Source organism: Peromyscus eremicus, chromosome X, assembly GCF_949786415.1.
Source record: "Peromyscus eremicus chromosome X, PerEre_H2_v1, whole genome shotgun sequence".
Taxonomy (NCBI): domain Eukaryota; kingdom Metazoa; phylum Chordata; class Mammalia; order Rodentia; family Cricetidae; genus Peromyscus; species Peromyscus eremicus.
Window position 1 is genome coordinate 124,814,234 of NC_081439.1, and position 12,595 is coordinate 124,826,828.

The 12,595-nt window shown below is 37.8% G+C and overlaps 1 pseudogene; it reads left to right on the forward strand.

Annotated features, from left to right (window-relative positions):
• The first annotated feature begins 7,486 nt into the window (after positions 1–7,486).
• Positions 7,487–7,881, forward strand: LOC131899843 (large ribosomal subunit protein eL27-like; annotated as a pseudogene).
• Positions 7,882–12,595: the final 4,714 nt, after the last annotated feature.

Genomic DNA, 12,595 nt, shown 5'->3' on the forward strand with positions numbered 1-12,595 from the left:
TCCCCCAAAACAGTTCAAGCAAAACAACCATCTTCCGTGTCCAGAGGACCTAGTCCAGTCCCATGGGTGCTCCACAGCCACCAGTCCACAGTTCATGGGTTTCCACTAGTGTGGTCCATCATCTCTGCACATCTTCCCATCATGATTTTGACATCCCTCACCTGCAGTATCTCTCCTCTCTCTCATCAATCGGGTTCCCGGAACTCAGCCTGGTGCCTGGCCGTGGATCTCTGTATCTGCCTCCATCTGTCACTGGACAAAGGCTCTATGATGACAGCTAGGTTATTTACTAGGCTGGTCACCAGACTAGACCAGTCCAGGCACCCTCTGGACCACTGCCAGCAAACCAAGGTGGGGTCAATCTTGTGGATTCCTGAGAGCCTCCTTAGCACCCTGCCTCTTCCTATATTTTTTTTTGTAAGAAGAATAGATAAGGAAAAGATGGTACATATGTGCCATGGAATACAATTTGGATAAAAAGAAAAATGAAATCATGAACTTTGTATGTAAATTGATGGAACTAGAAAAGATCATATTGAATGAAGTAACCCAGGCTCATAATAAAAAAAATTTTCATGTTCTCTCTCATTTTTAGTTCTTTGCTCCAAATCTTCAGATGTCAGTACTTATGCTAGAGTAACTATAGAAACCTGGAAAATAAAAAAAAAAAGTACCATAATGGGTGGGAAGAAGCAATAAAGAGGGAATATCAGTATACAGTTGATATGAAAGAAAAATTTGAAAATGGAGGCTTCAATTTAATAGGAGGAAGGTTGTGGTGACATATTGTGTACCCCAATAAAGCTTGCTTGAGTATCAGAGGACAGAGCCAGCCACTAGATTCAACATAGAGGCCAGACAATGGTGGCATACACCTTTAATCCTATCACTTGGTAGGCAGAGATCTGCCTGGTTCTCTGTGAATTCAAGGTCACACTGGAAACAGAGGCAGGCAGTGGTAGCATACACCTTTAATGCCAGTACTAAGAAGCACACATACCTTTAATCCCAGAGGTGATGGCAGAGCAAAGAAAGGTATATAAGGCATGAGGAAACAGGAACTAAGGCAGTTCAGCTGAGAACTTTTGGATGAGAACTCAGAGACTTTCAGTTTGAGGAAACAGGATCAACTGAGGAGTTGGCAAGGTGAGGTCGGATGTGGCTTGCTCTGCTTCTCTGATCTTTCAGCTTTCACCACAATATCTGGTACTGGGCTTTTTATTATAAGACCATCAAGATTCAAGCAAAAGAAGGAAGATAAGACAGTTGAAAAGGAAAGAAGGGGGAATATAAAACACTAAGTATGTTTGAAAAAGCCATCAGTAATAATATCCCTTTATATTTAGCTAAAAGTACATGTAATACATGTATTTGCATATACCCACATCCTTACATAGATATAGATGCAGATATAGATATACAGTTTAAATGAAGTTACCACTTGATATGATAGTGCTCCTAACAATAGCCATAGACTGTGTAGCAAAACCCTCAGTACCAAGTATGAGAAATCTCTTAAGTTGTTGGTCAGAGGATTCCAAGAGACTAAAAACAATATAGGCTATTTGTGTTGCCCTTGGTTGATTCCAGAAGTTGAAGGTAAGACTGTATTGATTAAGACACCATAGATCTTGAACATAGGACTTGAAGGATCCAAGCTTCAATTTTTAAATTGTAACATTTTTTCTTATTTTTCTTTTATTGAAAATACTTTTTCTTCATTCAATATATTCTGATTGCTGATTCCCCTCTCCTTACTCCTCCCGGATCCTGAAGTCATGTAATTCACAAGTAAATGGATGGAGCTAGTAAAATAATCATCCACAGTGAGGTAATACAGATACAGAAAGACAAATATTGTATGTATTTATTTACACTGGGTATGTGATATGAATTCAGTAATGAACAAACTACAATTCATATAAACACAGGGGTTATATATAGAGTAAGGGACTATAAAGGAGGGCTGTATCTCCCCAGGAAGGGGAAAAGAACAGATACACAGGGAAGGGCGGGGAGATGGGACTGTAAAAGAAGATCAAACTACTCTGCGATGTTCCTTCTATATGCCATGAATACGTATTTCTTTCATTGGTTGATAATGAAGTTGTTTTGGTCTATGGAAAAACAGGATAAGATTAGGCAAAAGAATCAAACTAGAACTCAGAGGAGGAAGGTCAGGGTTAATACAGATACCACAAGCTGCCCAAGAAGCAGGATGTTGGAGCATCAGTAAGCCATAGACCATGTGGCAATAAATAGATTAATAGGAATGGCTTAATTTAAATGTAAGAGCTAGTTAATAATAAGCCTGAGTCACTGGCCAAATATTTATAATTAATATAAGTTTCTTTGTGGTAATTTGGTAATTGGCTGCTGGGTATTTGGGAACAAGCAGGACAGAAAATCTGCCTGTATTTACATCAAACACTGAGTAGGAAGGAAAAGGGGAAATGTAATTTTGGTTTATATTAAAGCAGTTACTTAGTATACATGATGGATTTTTTGAATTAAACATGCACACACACACACACACACACATACAGAGAGAGAGAGAGAGAGAGAGAGAGAGAGAGAGAGAGAGAGAGAGAGAGAGAGAGTAACCAAGACAAATATCAAATAGTGGTACATTTTATTCAGAAAAATCAAAGATGACAATATGGTAGCAAATGACAGATACTAACTTAACTTGAGTTAGTAAGCTGCTCTACTTTCCACCAAGGTAAACTGATCACAAAACTTAATTATGAAAGAGTCAATCCAGCAGCAGTTAACATGGGTCAGCGTTACACAGATCTCTATGCCCTATGAACTCTGTGTTAGAATATAGAATCTTTGGGTTATTTATACCAAGAATGGTATATCTGGAAGTTGTGGAAAACCTACTTTCAGGTTTATTGAATAAACTCCACAATGATCCTATTGATAGACCCCAGATCCAGGGTACTACCTTCTCAGGTGGGTGGCCCAAGAACCCAGATCCGGTCCAGTTGATGCAAATAGCAAGAGTCAGGTTCCTCTCATGCTGAGAGCAAGATTTGTCCCTACTGCAGCCACATAGGTACTTTTAAAGGAAAAAAAACCACAAAAGCCATAAGATTACAATTCCCACACAATTTCGTTCTGATTGATTTATGTTTAGAGGCTAATTTCACAAGATCATGGCCTGATCACAGGGTGGGTACAATCATGTCTGCATACACATTCTTCCTGAAACCTCAAGGGGGGTATCAGGGTGGGAGTGAAGGTTACACAAAGGTAACCTTTCCTGGAACACTTGCAATTATCACAGTCACAGTTGAGCACATCTTTTAACAGAAATTTCTTTACATTGTTACATTGTGGCAGGGGTGGTTGAATAATGGCCGAGTCAGTTTGCCCTTGGAAATAGCTTTTTAGTTCCTCATTCTCCTGGGGCTTGGGGGCTGTAAGCCTGAAGGGTTAGGGTCTTTCACTATAATGGTTGCACCAGTTTGGGCTCTCACCATCAGTGAGTGACTCTTCAGCAGCATTTGACATCACTTGTGGTTTTTTTTTTGGTTTTTTTTTTTTACTTTTTTTTTTTTACATTCTCAGTGGAATAGGATAAAATCTCAAAGTACTTTTAATTTGCATTTCACCTGTGCTGTAAAGTATTAAATTTGTGTGAGGAATGGGAGATCGTGGTAAAGAGGGATGATGAAGGGAAGGATATATAGATGCATCTCTCTCTCTCTCTCTCTCTCTCTCTCTCTCTCTCTCTCTCTCTCTACCATTCAATGATATGACAATGCCCCCACTAGATAGGATAATAAATATAAAGCCCAGTGCCAGTGATGGGATAACTCTTCTAGAGATATTAGGTAATGAGGTGCCACAGTATCCCCCAAATTGCAGTCTATTGTCAGTATTCTCAGTTGTCCTCCACAACTTGATGGCAAGACCCTATTGCTGAACAAACAATATACTGAAGTCAGAACACAGAAAAATCAAGTTGATATTGACCTGTAAGTTTCATCCCTACTGCTTATCTTCTTAGTGCTGGAAGCTGTTATATATAATGAAGGAGAAAAGTAATCATAAATCTTACCCAGATGTGGACCTTGTGAGTTAAAATAATGACTGGCCTGGCAAGACATGCTCACTGACATGTATTGAGAATGGAAATAATGTCATGAGATTAACCAGTCACTTTCTGATTAGATTTAAGTCTTGCTCCATAAGATGAAACCCATACGTAGCACTACTATTGACCAAGAACTTATATAACCAGAGAGATCTTAGACCCTAAGAGGAAACATTATTGTCTTTTTGTTATCTTTTGGGGGCCTGCCACCCAGCTCCCAAATAAATCACACATGGAAGTTTATTTTTTTATTTTTATTTATTTTATTTTATTTTATTTTATTTTATTTTATTTTATTTTATTTTATTTTTGAGACAGGGTTTCTCCATGCAGTTTTGGTGCCTGTCCTTGGATCTTGCTCTGTAGACCAGGCTAGCCTCAAACTCACAGAGATCTACCTGGCTCTGCCTCCCAAGTACTGTGATTAAAGGCGTGAGCCACCTTCATCCAGCTTTGGAAGTTTATTCTCAATTATAAATGTCCAGCCTTAGCTTGGCTTGTTTCTTGTCAGCTTTTCTTAACTTTAAATTATTCCATCTACCTTTTGCCTCTGGGCTTGCTCCTTTTCTTTTTTCTGTATTTTTTACTTTCACTCGTACTCCATGGCTGGCTGAGTGGCTGCATGGCTGGCCTCTAGCATTCTACTCTCCTTGTCCTCTTGCTTTTTTTTTCTTTCTTCTTGTACCTCCCATATTTCTCCTTCTTTTTATATACTCAGCCTGCCAGCCCCACCAATCCTTTTTCCTGCCTCTCTATCAGTTGTTCAGTTCTTTATTATACCACAGCTTCACAGAGTTAAACAAATGCAACATAAAAAATGCAACACATCTTTGCATCATTAAACAAATGTTCCACAGCATAAATATAACACATCTTAAAATAATATTCTACAACACTTTCCCCTTTTGTCTAAATAAAAATGAAAGGTTTTAACTTTAATATAGTAAAACAATATGCAACAAACAGTTATCAAGTAAGAATTACATTTACAATATTCTTCCCATTTGTTGTTAGCAAATTAGAGAAAACAATGCATTATCGACCCTATCTTAGTGAATCCAAAGCTTTACACCTAATTTATTTTCTGTTTTAACTATGGAAACAAAAACAAAACCTCTTCTCCAAAGCATTTTTTTACTTCCATTTTAAAGTTAAGAAATTCCTAAAGTATCTAGGTTTATTCAATTTTGCAGTCCTGCTCACAATCCCATGTCTCCCAGCAGCTGTCTCTTGCTCATCAGCCATCAAAAACTTCAAAATCAACACAATACTATATAGGATCCAGACTCCCTGTGCATTTTCCATCTTATGTGGCTTTTTTCTTCTATATTACTTTTACTCTCTCTTTAACGATTACATTTTTAAATTCTTTCTTTCTTTCTATAACTACCTATGTCCATTTTCTTTCTTAAGTCTACACACATTGCAAAGCACAGTAGACCCTGCTTCAATGTTTTTTCCACCTGGACCTCTTTTACTGCATATCTTTTCTCCCTTTTTGGCTGCATGAGCAAAAAATTGCTAAGCAGTAAGTCTAGGACCTATATGCAGCTTTGGTGGCTGTCTCAGCCTGCTTCTCAACTTGGGAAAGCCAAGCCTAAAGCCATTGGCCTGATCAGAGGTGCATATCCAGGGAGAGCCATGACTAAACTTCTCAACCCATTGCAATTGACCAGGAAGTGCATATCTTCCTAGCTGTAGGAAGCTGGTACCTGCATTGCCACAGGCATTTTTTTACTTAGCTCGCCATTTTTATTTAGTGCTACCATCTGAACAGCGCCTCTCAATGGAGCTTTTTCCTTTTTTTGTTCTTTCTTTCTTTCTTTCTTTCTTTCTTTCTTTCTTTCTTTCTTTCTTTCTTTCTTTCTTTCTTTCTTTCTTTTCTTCTCTTCAGCTTTCTTAAGCCCTATGTAGAAATTTGCCCCATATTGGGCTCCAAAATATTGTTGGTTATTTCTTCTCTTTTGGGGACCCACCACCCAGCTCTCAAATAAATCACAAACAGAGGCTTATTCTTAATTATAAATGTCCAGCCTTAACTTGTCTTGTTTCTTGCCAGCTTTTCTTAACTTCAAATTAACCCATCTACCTTATGCCTCAGCTTTTTCCTTTTCTTATTTCTGTATTTCTTACTTTCACTCTTACTCCATGGCTAGCTGGATGGCTGGATGGCTGGACCCTAGCATCCTTCTCTCCTTGTTCTCTTGCTCTTTCTTCTTTTTTCTTGCTCCTCCCAGATTTTTCCTTCTTTTTATTTTCTCTGCCTGTCAGCCCTGCTTATCTTTTCTCCAGCCTTGCTATTGGCTCTTCAGCTCTTTATTAGACCATCAGGTGTTGTAGACAGGCAAAGTAATACAGCTTCACAAAGTTAAACAAATGCAACATAAAAGAATGCAACACATCTTTGCATCATTAAACAAATGTTCCACAGCCCAAACAAATGTAACACATCTTAAAATATTCTACAACGGAACATGCTATTTTTTTTTCCGAGACAGGGTTTCTCTGTGTACCTTTGCGCCTTTTCCTGGAACTCACTTGGTAGCCCAGGCTGGCCTCGAACTCAGAGAGATCCACCTGGCTCTGCCTCCCAAGTGCTGGGATTAAAGGCGTGAGGCACCACCGCCCGGTGCTACTCTTTTTTAAGAAAATTTTTTCGTTAATTTTTACTCTTATTCTGATAAATAAGCACACTATTAAACAGGCTCCCAATGACACTCATAGACAATTCATCTCTCAATACTCATTAAAGAACCTTCTATTTGCAGTAAATGGTCATTAGTAGGTAAACCCCAAACTGGCATAGGTATAAAGAATAACAAATCATGAAATGCTCAGCCCTAAATAGAACATCTATATTACACCCCCTACTCCCAAGGTTTTGATATCATTGTGGAAGTGGAGAAGTAAGGAATGTAGGATATAACCATGTTGTATGACTATAAGGAAACAGTAATTTAAAACAGAGCTGAGCTTCTACACCTGTAAACTCATTGTAGTTATGACAATATGTGCAAGATCTGTGCAAGCACAAACCAGATCAAATTCCAGCCTGTAGAAAGGATGTGGGCATGAAGTAACAACACTGGTACCTGCTGGGAAGGAGAAAATCAGTTTCCACTGAGTGTAGGCACTAGTCTTTAAGCAATGTGGTAAGGGAAGGCCACATATCCAAAAATAAATGGGCAGCACAAATTGGACTTAATAGTTAAAAAAAGGAAGAACTTAAAATGGAATAGGTATGGAAGGATGTGGATCAGGGAGTAGATGGCCAAATGGGTGGTGATTATGATTAAAAGATGTACAACATTCTCAAGCGGAAGTGCCCTTCTTTCTTTCTTTTCTGCTGGGTACCAGCTCCTTGCTGTCAAAACGGGGAAGTTCATGAAACCCAGGAAAGTGGTGCTGGTCCTGGCTGGACGCTACTCCAGATGCAAAGCCGTCATCATGAAGAACATTGATGATGGCACCTCAGACCGCCCTTACAGCCATGTCCTGGTGGCTGGAATTGACCGCTATCCCTGAAAAATGACACGGGCAAGAAGAAAATCGCCAAGAGGTCAAAGATCAAGTCCTTTGTGAAAGTTTATAACTACAATCACCTCATGCCCACCAGGTACTCTGTGGACATCACCTTGGACAAAACAGTTGTCAACAAAGATGTCTTTAGAGACCCAGCCTTGAAACACAAGGCCAGGTGGGAGGCCAAAGTCAAGTTTGAGGAAAGATGCAAGACAAGGAAGAACAAATGGTTTTTCCAGAAGCTTCGCTTTTAGGTATATTTTTGTTCCCATCATTAAAAAAAATGTACAAAATTCTCAAAGAAATATTAAAATGTTATATACTCAATTCTTGCAATTAAGTATACAAACAAAAAACCAGAAACATATAGGGCTTTAAATGCCAGAGTAAGAAGCATATTTCACAAAGCCAGTTTAAATGAGCTTTTTCTGATTCTACTTACCATAAATCTAATAACTTTGGCTAATAGAGCACCTGATAATATGGCATGCACAAATTTTGATACCTTAATAATTTAATCAGTAGCTATATGCCTCTTGTGAGATAAAGACTCTTCATTGGTTAAGTTTCTTTTAAATTTTCTGTGAAACTTGTTACTCTTTCAAAAAAATGTTAATCTCCTGTATCCCTAATTCAGTTATAATCTCTAAAATTCAAAAGTTCATAAAATCAAATGAGTTTACAGGGGAACATTTCTGTTTACATTTTATGTTCTCATAAAAGTTCCCTTTGAAATATCTGAACAAGTATTGAAATTTTACTTGATTAACAAGATTTCAAGACTTTTTCTCTGCCATTTATATAATAAAGAGATATAAGAATCCTGGCTGAGTTCTTATGATCAGGCTCCTTTAGTTGTTTGTTGGGGGATATGCTTGGATATCTGAATCATCTTTACATTATAGCAATTTACTCAAACATATTGATATGTAATGATGAGAATATGTATTTAGCTCTGACAAAATTGTTTTGTGATATTTTGTTTGTGTTCTGACAAATAAAGCTTGCTTGAAGTCAGAGGGTTGAACTAGCCTCTCGTTAACTGTAGAGGTCTGGAGGTATGCACAGAGATTAAACAAGAAGTGATAAGGTGGGGCAGAGACAGGATCTCAGCCCTTTTGGACTGGAGGAATAGAACAGACAGGAAGAGACTGTAGCTACTCCCCCGCTTCTCTGATATTTCAGGCTTTTACCATCATATCTGACTCTTGGTTTTTATTGAAAAGATTAATTGGATTTATGTATAATCTGGTATCCAACTTTTGGGGAATGAATTCATGATAAGTTGTTTGCCAGTGACTTTGTAGGCACTGGCACACACCAAAGCTGCATGTGGCAATTGAACTCAGAGAAGTCGCCTCAACACTTCTCCAAGTCCTCTGAGTTAGTGTGGGATTTTCCTGTTGTAGCCTTTCTATAGCAATCTCCAAAAGCTCCAAACTCCATAGGCACCTATATTCCAAATGCTGCCAGAATTATCCTCTCACCACCAGCCATCTCTGCCTTCAGGTAGCTGTGCTTTCACTTGCCATGGGTCAATGAATCACTCCACCAATATACAAATATTCAAATGAGAAAATATATTTCTAAAATCTTCTGAAAAGCCAACATCTGGGAACTAAGAGTCTGCTACATGTCCTCAAAATGGAGAGACCTACACATTCTTGGTCTCACTGTGACTTTATACACCATACTTCCCAGCACAAGTTATCATAACTTCCCTTGGGAACTATGAACAGGCTCAACAGTTTGTATCATTCTTTATAAGCAGTGGCAATGTTAGATCTTTGTATATATCTTTATTTGTGATAGAGAGCTAGATGTCAGAGAGAAATAGGACAGTTTCAAGAGATGCTTTGAGGGGTTTCTTATAAACTTGATATGTCCTTTCTTCCCTTCATTTTAGAGTAATAGTCTTTCTTATTCCCATGTGTAATCTAGACCTCTCACTACAAAAAATATCATTACACTTCTCTTGGCCTGTTGACTCAGTATCAGGAAGATACTAAAGGGGATTGCTAGCACTTAACAGAATCAATGTTGTAGAAATTTTTTTAAATTTTATTTTATAATTTAATTTAATTTTACATATCAGCTACGAATTTCCTTGTTCTCCCCTCTCACCCCCCACCTTCCCCCAAGCCCACCTCCCATTCCCATCTCCTCCAGGGCAAAGACTCCCCTGGGGATGGAGTTCAAACTGGTAGATTCAGTTCAGGTAGGTCCAGTCCCCTCCTCTCAGGCTGAGCTAAGTGTCCCTGCATATTTCTCTAGTACTAGGTTTTTTAAATGAGTGGAATTTGAAGTACTAAGAAGTATGTCTTTCTATGTATGTGTTAATCTTTTATATTTAATATAGTAAGCAGCTTATAGAAAAAGCAAAATTTGGATTTTTAAAAGATATAGTGAATCATTATTTTATAATGACTAACTATTACACAATATAATATATATGTATATATGCATGTACATATATATGTATAATCTGAAGTTATACCACTTGAGATGATAATACTCCCCTACAAGAGCCACAGAGCATCTAATAAAAACCATGGAAACAAACGTGAGAAACTTCCTTTTGAGTAGTTTGTCATAGGAGTCCAAGAGACACCCTCAACAATATAGCCATTTCTGTTTCCCTTGGTAGCCTCCCGTAACTTGAAGCTAAGACCGCATTGTTGAATACACTAGTCTCTTTAAACACAGAACTCAGAAAATTCCAGATGTATCTCAGCTGAAAGCCTCTTCCCTGTGGACTAACTTTCATAGTACCAGAAGGTTCTATGCAAGCAATAAGAAAGAAACACATAGTCCTACCCTGCTGTGATATCTAAGAACCACAACAACAACCAGAACAGAAAGATAGCTCTAAGTGTACAACAGTAGAACTTATGGTGACAACCAATAGCTGTTTAATTGGAATCAAGGCCCCTTCACAGGAAGACACTGTAAATCTAGCCAACAGTCAATGGTTGTTGAGGTCATGGATCTTAGGGGAGAATCTACTACTGACACTTTCCTAAACCAGTATAATTTCTAGTTGTAGTGTTAATATTTAATCCTTATATCCACAGATAAATGCAGATCTAACACCTCATCAAAGAAGCTTTTTTTGCAGGAAGAGAAATTAGAGATAATGAAAACTAGTCAAAATGTGAGAAGAACTGATGATGGAATGCTTGGCTACAACTGATACATATACAACACAATTCCTGTTTCCAAGACTCAGAGAACATTACAGAAGAGGGGGAAGAATGACTGCAAAGACCAAAAGAATGAGAAGTCTGGTATGAGATTGTACCTTCTTATTATGATAGGGAAGTAGCACCCAAGAAATCTCAGCAATAAGGCTGCCTAAACAAGACCACTGACAGTTGACATTACAACTAGATGAGGGAAATATCATGGAACCATATGAGTAGATGAAGAGCTGCAAGCAATTAGCAACTACTGGGAAAAGGACAATTAGTAGTCTTCCCAAGGGACAAGAATCTTAACCAGTTAGCCAGTATTGAATGGTCAGTCCTAAAGTAACATAAATGTAGGCAATCTTAAAGGGATTCATCAGGTTATAGTTTTGTGCTTACTTTTATGTGTATATGTAACTATAATTGAAGAAGAGGAGGGCAAATGGAGAAGGGAGGAGATTGAAAGAGTGTAAGGGAAGAGATAAAGTTGGAAAATTATATAATTAAACTTTAATAAATAAAATACAAATATATGATTTACTATCTGATTATATGGAACTGAATCTTCAGCTCTTATGTACTTTCATGATTTATTTATTCTTTGAATATCTCATATGTTTTATACAATGTATTTTGTATAAATATTCCTATAAATAGGAATTCCTACTGCTATCCCTACTGCTGTAATGAATTACCATAGAGTGAGTACTTTAAATACAATTCATTTCTTATATTTGTCAATGTTGGAATCTGAGATCATAACATGCCACTAGACTTGGTATCTAGAGAGAGTTTGGTGTCTGCATCTTCTAAGTGTGATGAACATAACATCCTCACATGACAGAAGGTCAGGAGGACAAAATGTCCTGGTCATTTCCCTTGATCTCTTTTTTGAGGTCTCTAATCTCTTCCTAAAGGAAATACTATAATATTGTAATATTAGGGTCACAGTTCTAACATGAGATTTGGAAAGAATGTGAACATCAAAATAATATTAATATAGAAACTCATGATACTGGCCATGGGAGACTCAGTATCATAGAATGGAAGCTGATTCAAAGCATATGGAGCCTTCTAGTGAACCTTGCCCGAATGATATTATTCCTCACTGGTACTGTATTTGAGTCTTTTTTTCTGACTAGCTCTTACACTTAAATTAACCCATAATTCTTATTTATGTTTAGCCATGGGGCTTGGTACCCTTTCTCAATTCTGCCATGTCATCTTGCTGCCTCTGTGTTTGGCTGGTGAAACCTAAGTCAGCCTTTCCTCTTCCCAGAATTCTCCTCATCTGCTTACCCCATCTATACTTTCTGTCTGGCTACTGGCCAATTAGCATTTTATTTATCAACCAATCAGAGCACAGAATCTCTGGTGTAGAGGATACAATAGAGGAAATAGATTCATCAGTCAAAGAAAATACCAAAGCCAAAAAAGTCATAATATAAAACATCCAGGAAATCTGGGACACCATGAAAAGGCCAAATCTAAGAATAATAGGGATAGAAAAAAGAGAATACCAACCCAAAGGCACAGAAAATATATTCAACAAGATCTTAGAAGAAAACTTTCTCAACTTAAAGAAGGAAATACCTGTGAAGATACAAGAAGTGTATAGATCACTAGACTAGACTCCCCCCCAAAAGTCCCCTCGCCACATAATAATTAAAGAAATAACCTACAGAATAAAGGAAGAATATTAAGAGTATCAAAGGAAAAAGGCCAAGTGACTTATAAAGGCAAACCCATCAGAGTAAGACCTGATTTCTCAATGGAGTTT